Source organism: Thermobia domestica, chromosome 5, assembly GCF_964235325.1.
Source record: "Thermobia domestica chromosome 5, izTheDome1.hap1.1, whole genome shotgun sequence".
Classification (NCBI taxonomy): Eukaryota; Metazoa; Arthropoda; class Insecta; order Zygentoma; family Lepismatidae; genus Thermobia; species Thermobia domestica.
In genome coordinates, this window is record NC_137458.1 from 41600083 (window position 1) to 41623523 (window position 23441).

General features: G+C 36.5%; 1 long non-coding RNA gene across 1 annotated transcript in view; it reads left to right on the forward strand.

The window, feature by feature from the left end:
* Window positions 1–2009: 2009 nt before the first annotated feature.
* Window positions 2010–23441, forward strand: part of LOC145684637 (uncharacterized) — a 54922-nt gene continuing 33490 nt past the window's right edge. The window contains exon 1 of the long non-coding RNA XR_014131344.1: window positions 2010–2126. This is a non-coding gene — a long non-coding RNA (uncharacterized LOC145684637). The remainder of the gene's footprint in view (window positions 2127–23441) is intronic.

The window sequence follows — 23441 nt, forward strand, 5'->3', positions numbered from 1 at the left end:
AAAGTTGTATCCGGAAGATTATTGCTAAACATATAAACGAAACGAAATATTAGTTATGCCTGTACTCATAAACTTCAAGCACTTCCCAAATAAAATTAGGACTTTTTAGGAAACGAAACAATCAGAAAAAACCCTCCTAAAGTACTTTTCTAAATCCGCTACTGATTATTTGCATAAATTGGTATTCAAGGTTGTGTCCGGAAAATTATTGCTAAATCACTTCACAGCTACAGTACAACAGAAATGTGGAAGTACGGTTTGACGGATATATTGAAAAACGTACGCTTTGACGGATAAATAGAAAAACGGGCAAGTTTAACTTTTGCGCTAGAAGCTAGAGTACTAAAAGCTCTTAGAAATGAAACACGGATGACAAACTAGAGAAGAAAAAAGATGTCGATAACTCAAAAGTTAAAATAAAGTTAAATAGCCTCTAAAATTACCCTCAAATGCTACATTCTTCATGTTAGCTTTAATTCGTAAAACATGTGCTCCATCCATCTTGATGGTGAATTTCAGAGCAAAATATCACATTCAGGTCATGGAATTTTTATCTAGCTATAGAATATACTATAAGAAAGCTATTTAGATAGAAAAATCATGAAGTTGAAAAAAGCCAAACTTTCCAAAATTCTCGTTTTTTTTTCCAAAAAAGCCGGCTTTTTATGTGAAAAAAACCATCGATTCAAAAAAGCCGGCTTTTTTGCATCTCTAGTTAAACGACACTAGTAAAAATGTCAAGTGTGTAAAGTGTGTAAAGTGAATACTCACAAACAATAGTTTTGAAAACAGTTTAGGCCTATAAGCCTACAACTAATGTAAAATGGGATCAACAATGCATGTTAAAAAATTAGTAGAAAATTATTATTATTTTAGCTAAACTAAATTCTCTGTGTTGCTCGCTATCTAAACAAAAACAGTTTGTCACTTTACAGTTTACTCCACCTTCATCTTCATGGGGTCAAAAACTGTGATACTTTTATAATACTCACTTTGTCTAACATTGTTTTGTGAACGTACTCAACTGCTACATAGTCGAGCCTCATTTGGGTCATAGTTGACCTCAGATGCTTGAAATATTGAGGGGGACAAAAACCGTTTTACAAATATTGGGGGAACGCGTCCCTGGTGGGATTGACGTCCCTACACTTCTACATAATAACATGGCGTCCTCCTGCATTGTATTTTTAACAAGCAGACATAAACAAATCTGGCAACCGAAGTGTTATCATAGTAACCATATTATTTTCCTTAACAACACATCAACAAACATTGATTTCTATCGACTGACAATATAACATCTACAAAATAAGATTATTCATAACATTATATTATTTTTCTTCTTCTTTTTCTATCGTATAGCGAGTGCATACGTTAAAGCACTTTTGTCTTACATATTAAATCAAATAAACAACGCAAATGCAGGTTATCGTTGTAACAGTCTGTTTTCTAAACTGAGAAAAGATGAAAGAAAAATTTTCAATTACTTCAGAATGTAATTACTTATTCGTTTAACGAACTGCATAATAGTATAAAATGTGCATTTCATCAGAGTAACACCAAAATGAGAAAACTTTCAAGTGCGCTTTCACACTAGATCTTGTGAGTCGCTCACGTGTGAAGGGCTCTCATAAGACAGCGTGTTACTTTCTTCCCCGCCAGCAACCCCTCGAGTAGGCTACTCGCTGGGTGATTTTCATAACAGCTGAGAGCCGCGACTCACTTGCACCGAAGCGCGTGTGTAAAGGCGTACATTTAAGACAATGTACAGCTAGCAGCTGCAGTTCACAGAATTTAGTGTGAAGGCATACTTATACTATCAGAGTTGCCAGTACCTAAAATAATATGTTTCCCTTTATTGTTGATTTTACATCGACAATAATTCTGTACAGGTTAAAGAATATATTGAGAGACCCAGAAGTAGTAAAAATGCGTGTGCACATGTCCAAATTGAGGATGGGCTAGATTAATTAATTGAAGCTTTATTTTCTTTTCAGCACTAATGGTATATTAGACGGGACCTACTTCTTAAAACAATATCCGAACAACTATTAGGACTTGTACCAGTGATGACGCCAGCTTTAATGTGTTGAGGGGAGTAAGAGAAGAGGCAGGTACATTTTCTGGTGGGTAGCTATTTTTGTATACCGAAAATAATAAATTCAGATTGCTTGACCTACCTTAAAATACAACATAGTAGTCGGAAGGGGGGGGCAGACGTTGACACCAGGGTGACACCCCGCCTGCCCCCTTGCTCTCTCTAGCGTCATCATTGATTTGTATTCTAGGCTAACACTCCACAGGGAATTGAATGAGGAAGCACATGAACCTTATCGACTTGTTCATAAGGAAATAGGAAAGAGAACTCGAGCTGCCTCAGAGCTTGTTACGTAAAACCACGGAACTAATTCTATATACTTTTTTGTTTGAAGTATCACTATTCTTTACGGGAAATTAGAGATAAAAAAAAAAAAAAAAACTGGCATTTTTTGGGATAGAGGTGTTTCTCATAAGAAAACACCGTCCTTATTTTAAAATGTCGGAAATTTCAGATTTCCCTCTCTTATGGTTTTCTTATTCAAGTAACACCTTTCTTTTCCTATAGTGGATTCTGCAATTTAAAAGTAAGTTTTACAACATTCACTACAGATGAGGCCTATATTCAGTCCCTGATTCGCTTATTACCTTTATTGATTTTCGAACTGGCATTTCATTGGTGGCTAGCAAGAGAAGTTAGAATATGCAACCCAACATATCACAAGGGTTATATTGGTTTCCTAACCACCTATCAAGATCCTGAACGTTATACACCTTGTCATGGTGTGTTGAACAGGTTGTTTAAATTCAAACTGGCAGACAAGAAAAGAGCACCATAAACCAAGAAATCGATTTAAACCTATACTTATTTTGGCATCAAATTTCGCCTACATTCCGTTTTCCGTTCGGGGAATATTTTATTACGAGCTCCAGAGATTCTATGAGAACCCAATACAAGTTTAATTAACAAAATTAAGGCCTTAAACGTTCATTTTGTGTATGATACTCGTTTAACGGCGATAAAAGTTTATTATTTACATAATTTATTTTTTCTTTCTATCATGTTAATATATTTGAAATGGGAAAGTTCAATGTTTAATCCTCACCAGCTCAAAATGGCCTAGGGAGCCGTAGGTTCAATGCCGCATTCACAAAAGCTCTCAATTGACCTCTATCCTTTGCTAACTGGATCCACTTTCTACTTTGTAGACTATTCCTATTTCTGCGAGATCCTAATATTGTCGTCTCATATGGGCCTAGGTCTTCCTAATGGTCGTATTCCGTTTAGATTTCCAGTCTAAACTTTGAAAGTGTTCCTACTTTCTTCCATTCTGGCTACATGACCTAGAACATGAGTCTCCTAGACTAGATGACTCTAACAATGTTGGTAAACGGTAATAAATTATGCAATTCCTTTTTATGAAGTTTCCGCCATTCCCTTTCCTCTTAGGTCCTAATATCCGTCTCAGGATCTTGTTTTCAAATACTTTCATTCTACGTTCTTCCCTCAGAGTAAGCGACCATGTTTCGCAACCATACAGAACAAAAACAGGCATGATTATCGTTTTATATATTTTAAGCTTCGAATTCCTCGACAGCATTAGCGACGACAAGAGATTTTGAACTGAATAATAACACGAATTCCCTGCTTTTAGTCGACATTTAATTTCTTCGTGAATATGAGTTTTGTCTGTTAATATTGATCCTAGAAATTTGAAAGTATCCCATTTTTAGTGGTCTCAATGAATGCTTTACACATAGATAAATATATTTGTTCCGCGTAATCTCCTACATAAAAGGCGTCTTTAGATTACAACACGATTTTCCAGGAATGATCCAAAAATGGATCAAAAGATTGCAATCTTGGCCAAGAATATTAGGAATGATAAACACAGGGACATCGAAAGATTGCAATCTTGGCCAAGAATATTAGGAATGATAAGAACAGGGACATCGAAAGATTGCAATCTTGGCCAAGAATATTAGGAATGATAAACACAGGGACATCGAAAGATTGCAATCTTGGCCAAGAATATTAGGAATGATAAGAACAGGGACATCGAAAGATTGCAATCTTGGCCAAGAATATTAGGAATGATAAGAACAGGGACATCGAAAGATTGCGATCTTGGCCAGTAATTAGTTTCTGGATCAAGGGCCACAAAATGTTTGAATGGCCCTTAAATGGAGCTTTATATATATAGAGGAAAGTCGGGTATTGTGGAATACTGTTTTTATTTTCAACGATACAAGAGACGTGAATGAACTTACAATAATGAGTTTTATGCTAAAATATGCTGTGATGTATGCTCCTTAAGGAAACAATACTGCAGTAGCTATACACGTTACATTCTCTGAGTTTGACAAACATTTTCAAAAAATGACAGGATTTGAGGTCATGCAAAAGTGGAGGGCAATGTAGAATACTATTCCACATTACGCTCCGCCTATTCCAAATAACATATTGATATTACAATTCATATTTTCATGACTACTGAAATAGAAAATCGACAAAGAAAGTATGGGACGTCAACAGGTACGTTTGTTCAACTTCAGGAGTACATAAGAATATACCACGTAAAAACCGAGCTTAAAAAAAGAAGTAAACAATATCCAAAACAATAAACAAATTGTGAAGAAGAACACGTACAATACTGCACGGTGTGTGAAATTTGCAAGCAGTCATCACAAATGAAGTCCACTGCGTATTCTTCAGTGCACTCAGTATGACTCCATTGATAACACGAGAGACACCAAATCCATTGTTCACCTGAATTGTCTTTGGAAATTTTCCCATTGCAGTAGGTGCACTGAGCATTTGCCCTTTAGGTAGCATCACTGTCGCGTTGTTCATTCTGACATGTGAGTTGCAAATGAGACTTCTTGCTGTTCGGATGTAGATAACAGACGTTTGCCCCTCAACGGACGTTTGTAGGCTTAAGACTCGTCTGTAGTTTCTTCCTGAAAGATGATTATATTATCACTGCTGTTGCTGACTTGGGTCTCCCTCGAGTTGAGCTGCGTCTCCTTAATAAGGGTACGGTGAAACAACTTGAGGCGAAACTGAGAGAACTCGCTTGGATGTATCTCTGTGTGTGTTGACGCAGAGGAACTTATGAAATGTCGGTATGATTTTTCGTGACGTATACGGAATGACAGAAGAAGGTGTTCCTGAGGTAGATGGAATGGCCCCAGAATCTATTGTTGGAATCTGGCTTGAATCTTCGGCGGCTGTTTTGCCACACTTTCAAGGGTCATCTGAGTTATTTGTGAGGGTGCCGCCATTAATAAACTATCACCAGACAAATCACAAATTCATGGATTTTACTTTATTTACTTAAAGAACAATAAAATAAATCATGTACACAATGAAAATGCCAAAACATTCGCTCCCGGTGCTGAAAGGGATAATTAACGGGTAATGTGGAATAGTATTCCACATTATCCTCCCTACAGGTATTCCACTATACCCGCCCGTCGCCATTTTGGTATTTTAACCCCTCACTTTCAACTGATTGGCAAAATCCGCATCAAACATTATTCGTTTCTTACGCCACATTTTCCTTACTAAGCACGATAATTATGACGTCCACTCACGCACAAGAAATTATATTACATAAGTAAAATATGCATACCTTCAAAAGTTTAGTATTTCTGACAAATTAGATTTTCTTCTCGTACTGTGACGCTTGCAACAACAGCAAGCTCATATTTTCATGGCAGCCTACATTGCCCTTGGGAGGGTAATACAGGACATTTTCGCTAGACATCACCCACTACCACCGCTGCAACAGTGGTATTCCACATTACCCAACGTATTCCACAATACCTGACTTTCCTCTACGAAATAAGCACATCATAATGAGTTAAGTGATAGTTTTGGTTTGGCTACATTATATGTGGTTCTCCAGATATAAGGCCTACAAGAAAATTTTTGCCTGAAGTACAGTACATTGGAGCTTTTGATTAAAAAAAAAAAAAAAAAAAAAAAAGCCGGAGTTTTAGTTTAACATGCATATATTCTAAATGATAATTTTGTTTCACTAAGTCTACCTACTACATTTTCAAAATTGTCATTGCTAACAGTATTAAAATTTCACTAACATATTTTTGTTGTAGAACATTTCTCTAATTACTCTACCAATAATTCGTTAGAAATAAAAAAAAAAAAACTTATTGGGTCTCAATTTGTCACTGTTTGTGAGTGTTCATCCACTAATTAATTTTGAAATTCTAGCAAAAAGCAAGTGTGTAACTCTGGCTATACTGTAAATTTTCATAGAGTGTCCATTTTTCTAAGTATGAAAATCTTGGAGTCCTTCATTTTGCTAAAGATAGTTTATGTATAGAAAATTAATGCTTGTTTGCTAATTTATAATCAAACCTTTTGGCTTGGGCAACGAGAACTTTTGTTAGGCTAAGCAAAATATGTTCAAGCAAATGTATGGTTGGTTAAGATACAACTGCTTGGGTAACCACTATTTAAACGGTTCCTTATTTCAACCCTTTAATTCGATTTAAGCAGACACTTTCACTGTCGGTTTGTGGAACGTTGATGAAGATCTGTCATCACTACGATTTCTAGATCCTAGCTGTGTTTTGTTTTCTGAAATTTTGTTTTCTGTCAGTGTATATTCTTCTGTGCCTGCGTGGCAACCAGAGCGGTAGAGCGTTCACCTCTGGCGTTGCTGCTCCTGGTTTGATCCTAGCTTCTCTAAGTGGGCTTTGAGGTGGACAAACAGCATGTAAGTGGGTTTTCTCGGAGTTTTACTTTTCCTCTCACTTTAGTAACTCCATCATTATTATTTATCTCATCTCACTGCCTCCCTTAGCCTCAGTGCATATTCGTGGGACGTTAAACTAAAAAGAAACCTTCTTTGTTTTCCTTTTTTACCAAGCTTATAACGGGTCGGCATTTTTGTCTTTAATTCTTTTCCTCCACTTTCTTCTATCCGCACACTGCGTCTATCCTTCTCCATCAAATGATTTTGTAACTTATCCTTCCGTATCATCTTGGAACTTCCCTCCTTCCTTCTTTCTGATACTTCCAGCTTATATACTCCCCACATAGTCATTGTTTCTTCGTTCTACATCTCCCAGGCATCTTAGCCTCCATTCTTGATACTTTTTACTCAAGGGCCCCATTTGACAGTGTGTTTTATATAATTGTACCTTATCCTATCCTTCCTCGTCACGCCACATATTCATCCTAACATTCTCAGCTCCACCCTTTCATCTTATTTTACCGAGCCCTTGTGATTTTCTAGGTTTCACTATCATTGCCGGTATTATCACCGTTTTATAGACTATATTGTTTTGTTTAACTTGCAACTTACTTTCTTGGTACACAACACTCCGTTCATCATTCTTCAGTTTATCCATCCAGATTGTATTTTGTGTTGGATTTCTATATGTAATTCTTCATCCTGGTTGATGTACGATCCAAGATACTTAAATTTTGAAGTAGTTAGTAGCCTTTCTCCTTATAGCCGTAAGAAGCTTACGTCTTCTTTGTTGAGTGCCATATATTCCTGTTTTTCTTATGCTTATCCTCATCCGTCTCTTTCTCAACGATCTTCTCCACACTTTCAGTTTCTTCTCTGTGTTTTGTTTGAAGGTGTTTCACATATAACGGCATTATCCGGGAACAGCATACGCCATGGTATTCTACTTTTTAACTTCCTCGTCAACACATCGATTACCAAACTGAACAAATATGGGCTAAGAGCTGATCCCTGATGCAGATCAACTTCTACAAGGAAACCTTCTGCCATATACAAACTACTTTCCACTTCGATCAATGTTCCACTGTACATGTTCCTTACCGGTCGTACATATTCTTCAGAAACCTCCTTCTCTTTCACGCATTGCCATAGTTGTTTTCTGACCAATTCGTCGTACACCTGTTCCGAATCTATGGAAACGAGGTGCATCTCCGCTTGTATTTACCTATATCGTTACATCAACTTCCTCAATACAAAGATCGCGTCAATTATTTGCCTCCCTGAAATTAAACCAAATTCTTCTTCTTTAACAGTCGACTCTTGTCGTATCCTTCCTTCAACTATTATTTTCCAGATCTTAATAATATGAGTCAATAATTTAATTTCCTTGTAATTTCCACAGTTTTGCCTATCACCTTTATCTTTATAAATTGATACTAGTATACTTTTCCTCCATTCGTCCTGTTTCTTCTGCTTCCACACATTATCATGAGATTCCATAGGATATATCCTTTTTTGCCCAGGCTTTTCCAAACTCTACCGAGATTTGATCAGCACCCATTGATTTCCCGCTCTTTATTTTCTTAATTACGTTTTCTACTTCTATCGTGCTTATCTTTTCCACTTTACTTTCTGTTGCCCTGTGGTTCTCCTCATTTAACAGATTCTTAAAATAGCCTTAGGATCACCTTTTGGTCCTGCAGCACTTTGCCCTTTTTGTCTTTTATTTGGTTGATTGATGTTATGTCCGTGGATACTTTATCTCTTGCTTTAGTTATTTCCATTATTTGTTTGTATACGTCCTTCTTTGCTAACTCTGCATAAGCATCGTCTATTGCCTTTGTTTCTGCTATTGCTATGTCCTCCTTATTTGCTAGTTTGTATGCCGCCTTGCCTACCATGCTGTTACATGTTTCATACTATCTTAATTTATTTTTCATATTTATTACCACTTGCATTTTTTTGTTGTATCACCAATTCACCTTCCCTTGAGCTGGTCCTTTCAGTAATGTTTTCTCCAGCATATCTACTTTCCTTACGTTATGGCTATTCAACTTAAACCATCACTGCACGTCTTCTACTAATTTTGTTTATTGCAGAATCTTTTCTTTGAGTTCGTTCCTTGGGCCTTCTTTTAGTGTCTAGGACTTTAACCTTTGTCCTCTGTTTTGTGTGCTTCAGTATTTGTCTATTTATCACTGAATTTATCATCTTACTGTCCATCACTTCCATAAGATATTTCCTGTGGCACACAGTACTATATTATATTTGAGTGCTTCTGTCCCCACTCTTGTAAGTTATAAGTTGGATGAATTGTTAACCAATCACTTATATTATGCCAAAACCTCTTGTGCCACATGTTCTTGAAAACACGTATTCATCTCTTGCATATTAATCTTTTTAGCTATTTCTAAAGTATGCGTCTAGACGTAATTAATATAAGTACTGTCTTCCTTTCCTTCCACACCCTTGCCTCCTCAAACCCCACAGTTGCAACAAAATACGGTCTCTTTATTTTGTCTCTAGTCTTCACTGTATAAGTTTCATTAAAATCGTCGTGTACCACTTGGGTACCTTCTCTTGTCAGTAATGGATTTGGAAAGATTAGTTGATTGCTTGCTTCATTACAAGGATAATCCTAAGTAACGTAAAATCTTGAAGATGATTGGTTTATTTCTAAATCCCTTCTGAATGTTTTCGGGAAATTCCTGAGTTATGGCACCATGTTTATAAGGATAAACCTGCTCTGATCTCTTATTTTCTAGGCTGCGTGCTAATTAAAATGTCCAATCACACATGAACTTTCTTTGATCTGTTTATTACTTGTTTAGAGTTTTATATTTAGATTTACTTTTCGTGAAGATAGGCAAGTTAATTAGAACCAATATATGGAGAGTAACAATAAATCACTATAACGATTATATAATATTATGAAAATGTTAGAATAGTTTTCTTTCTTCTTCCGAACTAGTGTAGGATGTAAAGCATATCTTCTTTCCAATTGGAATGATTATATATTACGTTATCGTTGTGAGATGAACATGGAGATGCATTTTGTACTATGAATGTGTACACTAATAGATGTACTAAGAGTTTGTTAAAGTATTGCAATATCTAATTTAAAAAAAAAAAAAAATAAGTACAAGGAGTAATAGATGTGCGTGAAATTCCTAAACATTTCAGGAGTGTTTAAAAGAATGATCCATATGCGTTCAAATTCTGCTGACAGTATAACACTTCAAGTAGAAATCTCAGCGAATTCGGATCTTACTTTAATAATAGGTCCTGGCTTTTATGAGTTTGCCGAGATTTAAGGACGTAAACATCTTCCTTCATATTTACAAACAACACCAGATGTTTCAGCACAAGGACCACCAAGTTGCCAACGAATACCATCTTCGAAAAAATGCGAAGAGGGCACGAAGAAATAGGAGAAGGACACGAAGAGTCACGAAGAGAACCCCTTCAACCCCTCCACAGGCTCAACCTCCAAAACTGGTTATAAAAGAGGACTTACAGAGGCAATAGACATCAGTTTCCAACTGATCATATCCTACCTTTCTCTCCAAGCTGCTCTGGGCGGAAGAGACTCTCTAACCTTACCTTTGCACTGTTACGGGCAAGAGATTCCTTGTCAATCTCCGCGCTGCACTGGGCAGGAGATACTAATCTACCTCTGCGCTGTTACGGGCAAGAGGTTCCTTACCAATCTCAACACTGCACTGGGAAGGAGATACTAACCCATGTCTCCGCTGCTACGGACAAAAGGTTCCTAACCAACAATCACAAGACCTCCGCGCTGCTTTGGGGAGGAGGTCCAACTTATAGGGAAAGGATTATTAGAGACATTATTTATTTGTAATTCAATATAATAAACTGTATAAAAACTTTTATAATAAAAAAGATAAGGAAAAACCCGTGTATCACTTCTCTTCCATAGCTTATACAATTAATCAATCAATCATAAAATTTCTAAAGTTAGCTTAGTTGAAAGGTTAGCTAAAGCTAGTTAAGTGTTAGTTTTCTTGTTTATTAACAAATAATCAATTACGCTGGTGTCGACGAGACAAGATGAGAGAAGACAGAATTTCCGTGACGAAATACGAGACGAGACACAGCTCTTCCATTGGAAACAGATACGTTTTCCAAGATAAGATATCACTTTCACGATACCTTTTCGAGACGAGAGACAGTCTCAATTCTTGTCGCATGGGCAAGGGCGCCGATTTCTCTGTAAAGGGGGAGGGGGATCAGATGCAGAAGGTATATATATGAGGATTTAAGACAAATTGCATTCAAATTATGCCAAATATTGTATATCCATAAATACAATAGGGAGGCCCACATGGGTTTGGGGGGAACAGGCCCCCTGGCCCCCCAGGATCGGCGCCCTTGCGCATGGGTAAACCTAGTGTGAATATATAGAGAAGAGAGATGTGAAAGATAACGGTTCTTGGATATTGAAGAAAGTAATAAACAAAGAGACAGCCAAGTTGAACTCACGAACTTTTGTCATTGAAACTCTTAAGAAAAAGGAAGCCATAACGTCACTTCCAATAATATTTAAGCTGCCCCCTTTTTTAAAGGAATAGATGGAGGAAAGAAATGGAAGATTTCGTCATTAGATTTGAATACAGTGGCTGTATCTAACCTTGTACGAGAAAGAGAAAAAGAGAAAAAGGAAGATATAAATATTTGCATAGTTTCGTGTCAGAAGTTCCAGTAAGACGCCCACATTTACTTCTCTGCACGTAAAGATTGAAGGAAGTAGATGGTTCGGTATGAGTTTAATGCGCAAGGCATCCAAAAGACACACTATACCAAGTGCATCATTAGATCATCTTCATTCTCAACAACTACAAAACATACCACAATACACAAAGCTTAGCAATGTATGCTATACTTACGTCCTCTTCACCAGCTGCGGAATCGAACATGTGCACTGTGAACGTTGAAGTAGTCTTGGAACCTTTGCAGCAAAAGTGCATTAAAACCGATTATTAACGCTGAATGGATGCGCAATCGGACCGATACAATGAATTTTTGCCACGTACTAAAACCCGCGTTTTTAACTCTTCTCGTTTAGATGATCAGCGATTGGATTTGCTTACGTGTGCTGTCGTGACTGACCTTTCGTCTTCTTTGTTAGAAAGACGTATACGTCCATTTCTATGAGGGTAAAATGCGCGGGTGGTGTTTCATCTTTACTAAAATAAAGACTAATATTATTCTTTCTAACTGTTATTTCCTTTGAATTAATTTGGAAAACTTGTATAGATTTTTTTTTTTTAAAGTACTGCAATCAACAGGTCTCGCAACGGTCCTGTAGTTAAGATCATAACTAGTTTTGAACTCTTTTCTCATCGTTGAACTATAACAAATACTTATGGAAATACTTATCGTCAAACTAAAATATTTAGTCACTAATGGCAATCAAAAATTTCGATCTGGCAACCAATTTGATATGGTAGCTATAGCCGTACATGTTTTGGCCTTGCACTTCCTTCCAGTCGCCATGGCGACCTGACACCCAGCATTTTTCGAATCCTATGTTTATATATATATATATATATATATATATATATATATATATGTATAGATAGATATATGCTAAGTTTCTGGCTACGCCTCTGGCAGTGAACGTGTGAGAAGTGAATTGTTTAAATTTGAGTCCTTGGTTCAATCCCAGGTCCCGCCAAATTAGCTTTGTGGTGGACAAACACCGTGTACATGGGTTTTCTTGGCGTTCTCCCGTTTCCTTCCACTTTATTCATTCCATCATTTCATCCATTTCTCACCGTTAACCTAGCCGGCATAATCGTGAGACGTAAAACTTAAGAGATTTCATTTTTTGTTTGAGACAGAAGTTCAAATTTACTACAGTACTACATGGCTGGATAAATATGGTTTTGATGGTTTCTTAAGTTTGTCCTGATTTTCGAATCCATTTGTTCTGGTTGTCACTCAATCGCGTGAGTCAGTGAAAATTTGATTCATGACCCACTGACCCACCACTCACCGTGACCCACGACTCACTATGACCTACCACCCATCAAAACCCATTGTCATCAATTCTGTCCCATGATCTACGCCCTCTTCTCTACCGACTAAAGAATTTATACTTGTAATTAAATAAGGCTGTGAAAGTTTGAGTTTCTACGGTCAATGAAAACACCGCACTATTACAATACCGATGAATCTGACCTTTACGATATAAAATTGTAAAGTGTTTGTCATGGACCATATTACGATGTATTTCAATATATTTATTTCCTTGTTGAATTACAGATACTTTTCAGCAGGGTTGTTTTGTTTAAAACAAATTTTGTATACGTTTTAAACCTTTTGTTTTAAACATGTGTATTTTTTAAGACTTGTTTTAAACATGATTTTTATTTTATTTTTGTAAAAAATCTGCCAGAGAAAGAAACTTTTTTTTACAAAAGGTTTTTCCCCTTGTTTTAAACGCTTATTGTATTGTTTAAATGCTTCTCAGTTAACTTGCGAGAAAGTGTCGTAGTCGAAGGTTGGACTACTTGTAAAACTGATATCTATATATATAAAAGAGAACGTACAAATCCTTTGTCCGCTCATCACGCTAATACGGCTGAACCAATTTCTTTTATTTTTGGGGGGTTATTAGGATTTGGACCCTAGATGGTTTTTATCATATCACTTTAATTTTCAATTACCAGTGTCTTGAGATAATTGACCATTCAGGTGTCCATTACGTACAAATCCTTTGTTAGTTCATCATAGGTATAAAAATAAACGTATTTATATGCAACCCGCATGACCGTGTCACTCGGCGGGTTAACATAAATGACAGGCGTTATAATGGTTTTTATCATATCACTTGAAAGCGAAAAAGTAAAAATTATCTAAGTAACAAAGTTTATTGCGTTCGGGGGTGACCGCAGCGAAGCGGGGCGGGTTAACATAAATGACAGGCGATATAATGTTAATATTTACTGCAATCTTCTATGGTTTTTATCATATCACTTGAAAGCGAAAAAGTAAAAATTATCTAAGTAACAAAGTTTATTGCGTTCCGGGGTGACCGCAGCGAAGCGGGGTGAACGCTGCTAGTTATAAAATAAATATTTATAATTATTATGAAAACAAATTTTTGTGTTGTGTTCAGAAAGCAAACAAAAGGTTATTTGCTAAATTGCAGTTCTGAAATTACAATATCGCAGGCATTCGTTGATACAGTACATGTTGGCTGTCAGTCTACGTACTATAACTTGCAGTCTTTAACATAGGGATGCAAATAACCACTCGCCCGGGGGCGAGTGGTTCATCGGTGCTGGCGTGTATTTAATATCATACTGAAGATAAACAAATGATTTCTATTGTAGGATGTAGGCTAGTAGCTTTCTTCTTGGACTAGTAAAATTTTGTTGCTTATTTGCATCCCTGCTTTAACACGAGTTTTACGGGAATAAAAAAATACATCATTTGGAGCAAATTTATTAAAGTAACTCAAACTTCATCAGGTAAGAAAACGATCATACGAGCTCGTTGCAAAACGTGTAAGAAAGAAATGGTTGGTTTAGTTCAAAGAATGAAGAATCATTATGAAAAATGCAATGCTGTCAAAAAGCTGGAAACCCAAACAAATGGTAAAAGTGTTGATCCGAAAATTGCATCTGGTGATTCTAACGTCAGTGATGTGGTTGAGATCCAACTGGAAACTTCAGGTAAGAATTAATTTTCTATCATCAATTTCTTTTTCATTATATTATGAAAATTTTATTTCGTCCCTCTCCCTACCTCCGTTCTAAATTTTCTTAAAAACTTTACACCTTGGCGTAGAAAGCACAAGGTATGGCAGTCGCCCGCGTAACTATTAAAGCGTGATGCTTATTGTAACATCAGTGCTGAACGTCAGTGTCTGGGACAATTTGATCTTAATTTGTACGTCTGTCTGTACGTATGCACTACGCTACAGGGCGCAATTTTTTGGTCTTTTAACATTAAATTTTGAGGGAAGAAGCACGAAACGTTGGAATTATCTGCATAGATTTTGACTGCAATCCCACGTAAAATTTCAAAATTACTGGTTCGGAGCCCACTTTAATCAAAAAGGCCTGAAGCAAGACTGTAATCAATCAAACTAAGCAAACTAATTTTATGCGTTTCGAACAAACATGGGTTGCAAGCAGTGGCGTATTTACGATTTTGTTTCGGGAGGGGCTTTGCTAACTTTCGGGGGGGGGCTTTCCCTGGAAATGTGAAAATTCTGCAAGACATTTCATTTACTTCACTGTACTAAGTAAGATTTGGGGGGGGCTTAAGCCCGGAAGCCACCCCCATAAATACGCCACTGGTTGCAAGATAAATTTGGCTCCAACTCAGTTTTTATAGCTAAAATATTTTTAAATATGGGGCGTTCAGAGCACAAGGGATGCAAGTCCATTTTCAGAAAGGTTCACTTTTGCTCAGTAAACGTAGTATCTTCGTAGCCAAGGGTACGAAATAAAAGAAACAAAAACCACGTGAAAGGGTGTGGACTACAGTTTCCTAGGGCAACCTCTAGACAAGGGCGTTGATGGAATGAGGGAGGAGGGCTAATTTCCCCTTCCTTGCTCATAAATTTAAGATATTAACATTATATTGTGCACGCTGCAGTTTGGGAATGATTAACAAGTCAATCTCCGAATGCCATAGTCGATGATGCATAATTATGTTAAATAAATGAAGAGTGTGTTCAAAACAATATACCGACGGAAAACGTCGTATTTTCAGAACTACGAATCCGAGATGAAAGAAGGAAAAACTACATGACAAGATGCAATCTAGAATTTCATATGATTGCCGCTAGAGAGGGATGTTCGTTTAGTCCTCCCCTACCCTAAATTTCAGATTTTTGAGGCAGTAATGCAGATTTAGAAACCTTTTGCTGAGCAAAGTCCAACATAAAAAATTTGAAGTCCTTACACCGAATAACTACGGATTTTGATTAGTTTTAATACATTTCCATTGGCCGTAAGTAGTTATAGGCCTGTATTGTTCTCTTGTGTAATTTTTGGCCCAAGGATGAACATGTTTAAATCTTTATCATGTTTTAAACACATGTTTTGTTCTTTTTCAAAAGAAACTGTATTTTTTCCAACCCTTCTTTTCAGATGAAAATAGGATGTCTCAAATCAAGGTAAAGTAGGCAAACGTAAAGAAAACAAAACAAAACCTATAAAATTCGAGTGTGTCTCGAAAACCAAGAAGTAAGTCATATTGCTATTATTACAATCACAAATATTAATATCCGAAAGTGCCTGAAGTTTTTTTTTAACATTTAGACATACTCATCTCAGGTAAGTAAATAAAAACAGATGAAAAGGAAGAAAAATGGAGGTTTTGAAAGTAAAATGTAGACAAATTCATCAATGTTCAGTAGATGCTGTCTACAATGCACTGAACAGAGTAGGTCTGTGTGTCAGAGTGGGTCGCAGTGAGTCATGGCCTATTGACCCACGACTCACTGACCCACTCCATCTTTGGCTGTAACCCTAGTTCTACCACGATACTAAGTTTGATCCCGATCGAATGAGTACGACTTTTTGATTTAGAAAATATCTCTCAAAATTTGACAGCCTACAACTCCAGAACCGAAATCCTGCACAACATAATATTTCAGATACTTATATATATGATAGAAACACGAAGTCTGCCAAATTTAATGTCGATCGGATGAGATCAGTACATGACTTTAAGTTTTCGAAAATATAACTCAAAATTATGATCGCTCATGACTTGGAAACCACAACAAGCGTACAAAACATAATATTTCACATTATTTTACAGCAGTCCAAGACCTACCACCAAACCGAATTTTATCCTGCAAACAGAGTTCGGTGCATGTCATTTTACTTTCAAAAATACGACTCAAGTCAAGTTACGTCGATTTACCATCCTCTCACGGAAAGGTGGATGGTTGTCTAGCTTTTAGCTACTTTACCCATAGTGATTTTAACTTGCTTTTGGAAGTGGTGAAGTTCAGGGTGTAATGCCTGAGTCTTGTGGTTCTGCTTTCTGGTTAAAGTAGTGTGTGGTTTCAATCAGTTCCTTGAGGACTGTTAGTTCGTGTGATTCTTCTCTCTGACAGAAGTGTGTTGTTTTCCGTGAATATTGCATAAGTAAGAAACTGATTTAATCGAAAAAACTTTGGTTGGGAGTTGATTTTTCTTTTCTTTTTGACATGTTTATTACTCGTTGTTGGGGTTAGAGTTAGTTGGAGTTGTTTTATGTGTTCTTCTTTGTTGATGCTGTTTTTTTTTCTGGTTGTGTGTGGTGTGTGAGGTATATGTCGCTATGCGCAGAGATGATGATACTTAGATTTTCTTGAAGGATTTGCTGCGAAGCTTTCTCTATGTCTCTGTATAGCAATGGTTGGTGCTGTTGTGATACTGAGAATGGAGGCTACCCATTTCATGATCTTGTATGTTGCGTTATAAATGGCTTAGTGGATGAGGGTTTCTATTGGTTGTGTTTCTCCGAATTGCTCATCTCTGATTGGCTGTTAATAATCTTCTGGCTGTGTGTCCATTTGACAAGTGGAGTGTTGCTGGTCCTTATAAGAGCCGTGGTTGTGGTGTGATCTTGTTTCGGCTTTGAAGTGATGATATTGGATAAGCTTTTGTATGCATTGGAGAAAATATGACTGAAATTTTGGAGGCCACGGTGGCTCAGTGGTAGAGCGTTAACATTTGGTGTTTGAGGTCCTTGGTTTAATCCCAGCTTGCGCCAAGTGAGCTTTGTGGTGGACAAACACCATGTGTGTGGGTTTTTGCGGGGTTCTCCCATTTCCTTCCATTTTCTTCATTCCATTTCATTCATTTCTCACTACTACCGTCTCCTTTGGAATAGCCGGCATAACTGTGGGACGTAAAACTTAAGGATTTCATTTTATTTACGAGTCAAATTTTTCGTGCCTTTAATTCGGGATCTGGAATTCTGCACAACATAATGTTACACAATTTCTTATAGCAAATCAAGTTCTACCATCATACCAAGTTTGTTCCCGATCGAATGAGTTCTGTTGGATTTTATGTAAATTTAGTAACTTTCTTTTTGTTTGAGTTAGTTGTATTTCAACATTGCACCTGGTAACATTGAAAAAGAAAGAAACAAGCACAACTGGGAGAGGGTTTGTTGTTGTAGGGCAAATCCAGTGTTCCGGAGTGATAATGATTGTTTTGAGGTATAATAAAAGCAATATTGTGCCTATATTTAATATAATTACAGTCCCATTTTATATATAATGACTTCTGTCATTAATAACCTAAAAAAAACAGAGGAAAACATGTGCAACATATGCTGTCCTTGATTTTTCATAAGAAAAATCAAGATTGAGAAAAAAATGAGCTCTTCTTGTTTCAAGAGAATGCAATAATTAATTTGGTGTAAGTATAACTTATTTTCATACCGAAGATAGATTCCTGTATCCTGTCCCTTCCTACATATTAAACCTGTTCCTTCCTACATACTAAACCTGCCCCTTCCTACATACTAAACAACGCACGAACTTGCATTGAACTGACTCTAATCGGTTTTCATATATTTGTGCGTTAAGGTTTCAAATGATCTATTCGCTGATTCTAGTTTGGTACGTATATTGAAGCACATAGAACTCTAACAAGAAAACACATTGTTCTTGAATTCACTTGAAAATCTCATTAAGAAATTACACATTTTATGGTGAGTATTGTTAGGAACTTGCTATAATATCTTTGTGTGTCAACAAGCTCATGGATAGAACCTATTGCTGTATAGAGAAAGTGGAATCCGAACTACTGTTTGAGTTTTTTATTCAACGTTTTGTACTCCCAGCAGGATTCTAATCTGCGGTCACGCACACCAAAAAGAAGCGCTCTAACAATGGTCAAGTTTATTGTTAGATCTACACTAGTATACAGTGAAATCTAGGTGCAGGTGTAGTTTTGCTGCACCAAATTTTGGAAGATTTACAAGTAAAATTCAATACTTCGCATGAAAAGACATGTTTATAAGGAACAAATTTCTGCAGACGACAGAATTAAATACCAAGTAATGCAGTTGTATTTTAGATTTACAAGTGTAGGGTTACTAGTGTAAAATCATTATCAGTGCTTTACGATGGATGAAATAAGTGAGTGCATATGAAAGATGGCTCTATAGATGCTATTTTCCATCGACAGCATATTTTTGCACAATGTACAGAACCTGAATTTCATATTGTAAGTGGAGAATTGCTAGTATGGAACCATGACAAGTGCTATTGAATCTCGTATCATTCCTAAAACTCACTTCTTTCTACTACTCTCGCTTGCGCGCATACTCACCCTCGCTGACTCGCCTGCTCTCTTCGGACGTACCCTAACGCGGGCTCACCAGCTTCCGCTGCCCTGACTCGGTTAGATAGCATTCTTGCTTTTCAGTGGCCACCTAGCACATGTTGGTTTGTGTTTTCCACTAGTTTTTGCACTACACAACCGAAAGTCGTATTCATATGCAAAACGTAAGAGACCTGAATTTTTCAGAAATTACTTCTGGTGACCCCCTTGAATTTTATCTATGCCAAGTGAGAAATCTTTTGGCCAGTGGGAACCTTTTAGGAGACAATAAGGAGGAAATTTTATGGAAGAACTATAATTTTTCAACAATTCTTTCTAATGGTGCTCCAAAAGTAAATCTGTACGGAAATGTTAACCTGCATGTCCTAACTAATCACTTGAGTTTTGCCTCATTCTTATGAAGTCTGTGTTTTCTGTAAAATTTATTTCTTAGTATGCGATTGGTTACACACCTGTACATGTTGAAACTTCACCACATTACACCAATTTTTATTCTTTATATTAAATTTAGTTTATACGTTGATCATCGAAACAGAAAATTCCTACTGTACTTGTTAGTGACTTTTGCACTGTGTTGATAGTGTTTTTTTTTTTAAATTTATATTTCTGGGAAACTTAAAAGAGGAGAATTTTTAAAAATGCACTTATTCATATTGATATCTCTAAACCGTTCTTAGCAAGAGATATGCTTCTGAAATCTCCTTTACAAAGAGGTGTATTTTCGAAACGTTCAAACACTCCTTCATCGTTATGTGGTTAGCATATGCCCTTTTGGCGACACGGGACAACTGGATTTATTCCTGATGGGATCTCATGTGGTTTGGATCCCACATTAAGCAGTAGGCCCACTTCTCATATAGCGTCCATACTGAACAGGATGCTGAACTGAACTCGAAATCAAAACAGCATCAACTGCTGAACTGAAATCAAAACAGCTGAACTGAACAGCATCAAAACGTTCATTACAGAGGAAAGTAATTTTCCGAAACATTACTTACAAAGATATGTTTAACAAAACGATATCGATGCTAGAGGTGGACAAGGGGGCGGATATCTCAATCCGTTCCGGAGATACAAGAAACATTATTAAAGTTTAGAAACTGCTTAAAATAGTGTAATTGTAAGAACTAGTTTCTGTTACAACTATCATATATTACTGCTATAATGTACATGTAGAAAAGCAAGAATCATTTTCCACAAATACATCATTTTAAGCAGTGTTGGAAACTTTATAAACGTTTCTTGTAGCTCCGAAACGAGTTGAGATATAAAATTGCTGTAAACGACATTATGATTGTTTTGTCTATTGGAAACTAGATAACCCTTAGATTCGATATTTATCTAGGCAGTTTTTCGAAAAAAAAATAGTTTTAAAGAAATCAAATTTTCAATTCCGTATAACTTTGTTTCTTTTTTTTTAATGCGTCATATCATATTCTAATATCCGACGATAAGTTACTTGAGATATAGATCACCTTGTTCATCTTAGTTGCGTTATTACTATTGTAGATTCCTTTCAAATTTGGATGTTTGTGATACTGTAACATCCTTAGTTGGCAACGCTAACTATAAAATATGGCATTGAAACTTTCGTTTCACATGTGGATTTGAAATACGTAATTACCTAACGTAGTATTTATTGGAAAATAAAACTTTATGATGGGGTGGCAACAAGGGCACCGATCCTGAGGGTCCGGGGTCCGGCCTCCCCCAAAGCTCATATGGGTCCCTATTATATTTATGAATATGCAATATTTGGCATAATTTGAATGCAATTGCTCTTAAAATCCTCATAAATATACCTTCTACATCTGAATGCCCCCCAATTTACAGAGAAATCGGCGCCCTTGGGTGGCAACACTGTTAATCTAGTGGTATTGGGAAGCATTTCAAACTACTTCCCCTTCTGATATTTGCTAGTTGCAAAATTTCAACCTTTTCTGTCAATTATTTTAGAAGTTCCAGGGAGTAGTCCATAGGGATGCGCACGAGACGAGTCGAGACAGGATTTTCCTGGCAAAATTCGAGTCGAGACATGGCTCTTCCAATAGAGAAATATACATTTTTCGAGTCGAGACATCACTTTTACGGCACAGTTTCGAGTCGAGAAAGCCACAAATCTTGTCTCGTGCATATCCCTAGTGGTCCACCCTATATCTAGAGATGAATGTCCTTCATTTTCTTGTATACTATAGGGCCAATTTCCTTGATATTGACGTTTTCAGCATCTTTCATGTAGCAAAACAGTCTGTGTTCGTCCATGTGAGGATTTTTGACCACTGCGACAAGGAAGCTTCCATTCGTTCAGTCACTACGCGGACACTGCAGGTGGCTGATACTTCGTTACTATGATTCTCTGATTCTACCGGTACCAACAGTGTATGTAGCATTCAAAATATTTCCCTCATGGGAAGTATGTGTAATTACTTGAGATTGTCAAACAAATGACGGTTGTATGCCTGTCTCAAAAAGTGTTATACTTGATCTTCGTCCTTGGAGGAACGAGTAAGAGAGAGAGAGAGAGAGAGAGAAGCAGTGAGTTGATAATTAACGTCATTTTCACAAATTTATAGTATAATGACAGTGTGTAGCAGGTTTTCCATGAAGGAGTGGTTTCCACATCCTACTTCATTTCTGGAATGCAAAATAGTACTTACATGATTACAATTACTGTATTAAAAATATTATATAGGGGGTCCCAAAAGTCCCTTTACGATTACAATCGGTCATACCTCCCAAATCAAACGATATAGAGCATCATAGTCCTTTGCAAAACAATGCACCACAGTCCATTAACTTTTTGTCATCCTGTTCTGTTGTCTACACTTAAAAAAAATTAACAGAACAGTTTATTGTGCATCAAGCCTGCACCACACATTTGCATTAGTTATACAGAAAATGTGTTCAGGAAGTTTTGCATTTGATTTATTAGAACGGCATATCCGCACGTGGCGCGTCGTGGCGGTTAAGATATCCTAACACGTAGAAAGTTCATTACAAAACAAAATCTTTCACTAATTTTGTTTGATCTAAAACGCAGTTACAATAATTTGATTCCAATATATCTATACCTATATATATCTATATCTATCTATCTATCTATCTATCTATCTATCTATCTATCTATCTATCTATCTATCTATCTATCTATCTATCTATCTATCTATCTATCTATTTATCTATCTATCTATCTATCTATCTATATATATATATATATATATATATATATATATATATATATATATATATATATATATATAAATATATATATATATATATATATATATATATATAAATAAATCAAAGTGACTGTTTGTAACCTCTTACCTCTTGAGCCACCTGGCAGATCTCGATCAAATTTTCAACATAGATGAGATTCGGGCCTGAAATGGTTTCCATCATTTCACTTTGATGGTGCAACTAGGGGAGGGGGAAGGAGAGATATGTAAAAATGATCGAAAATGGCCGATATCAGAGAGCGTTTCACTTTAGTAAAAAGTGACTGACTAATGGGACACATTACTATTTTTTCTTACTTTAACGCAGCGAAGTGGGTTAATTGACGCTAGTAAATAAATAAATAAATATATATCTTGCATATTATCGACATTTTCTTGCAACACTCTAGACTTGCCATTAAATCTCAATTTACGCAAAAAGGGTGATTGTAACGTGATGCAACCTAAAGCAATTCAAAACATTTGTTAATTGTGACAGTGAATCTGTGGATAAGGTATGAAGGAAGATGGTTGCGAAATGCAAAGGAGGTGGGTAAAAATCGGTGTTTTTCCTCCTATGATAGCCATAAGAGGTAAAGGTGTTCGTAATAGCCAATATTTTGGATGAATATGATGTTCAAGCAAGCTGGCGGTTTAAACATTTTTCCACACTTGAAATGACAATTTCAAATGAAGTGCCTCATGAACCATTATACTTCTTGTTTTCGTGAAACTAGAGTTAATCAATAAGGATTTGTGTAGTGTGATTCATGAAGCGCCTTATAGCCTACTAAAATTGTTGTTGGAAGTTCGAAAAAGTGTTTAAAGTGACAGGAAACAAACAACCATGAATGTTTGCGGAATTCTTTATGTAACCTGCTCTACTATTTTTCGCATGCATCTTACAGGAATATAACATTTGCTTGAATTTCATATTCATAAGATATACTGGCTTTTCTGAACTTTGCTACTTTTTATGATTATCATATGTGATAGAAGACCGGTCTGTACCCACCTCCTTTTACGTTACTGATGCCATATCGCAAATTCACAAAATTAACATGGAATTGTGATTATTGCAAACTGAAACGCAACTTTAGTGTTTGCGTTAACTCTAATATATAGGC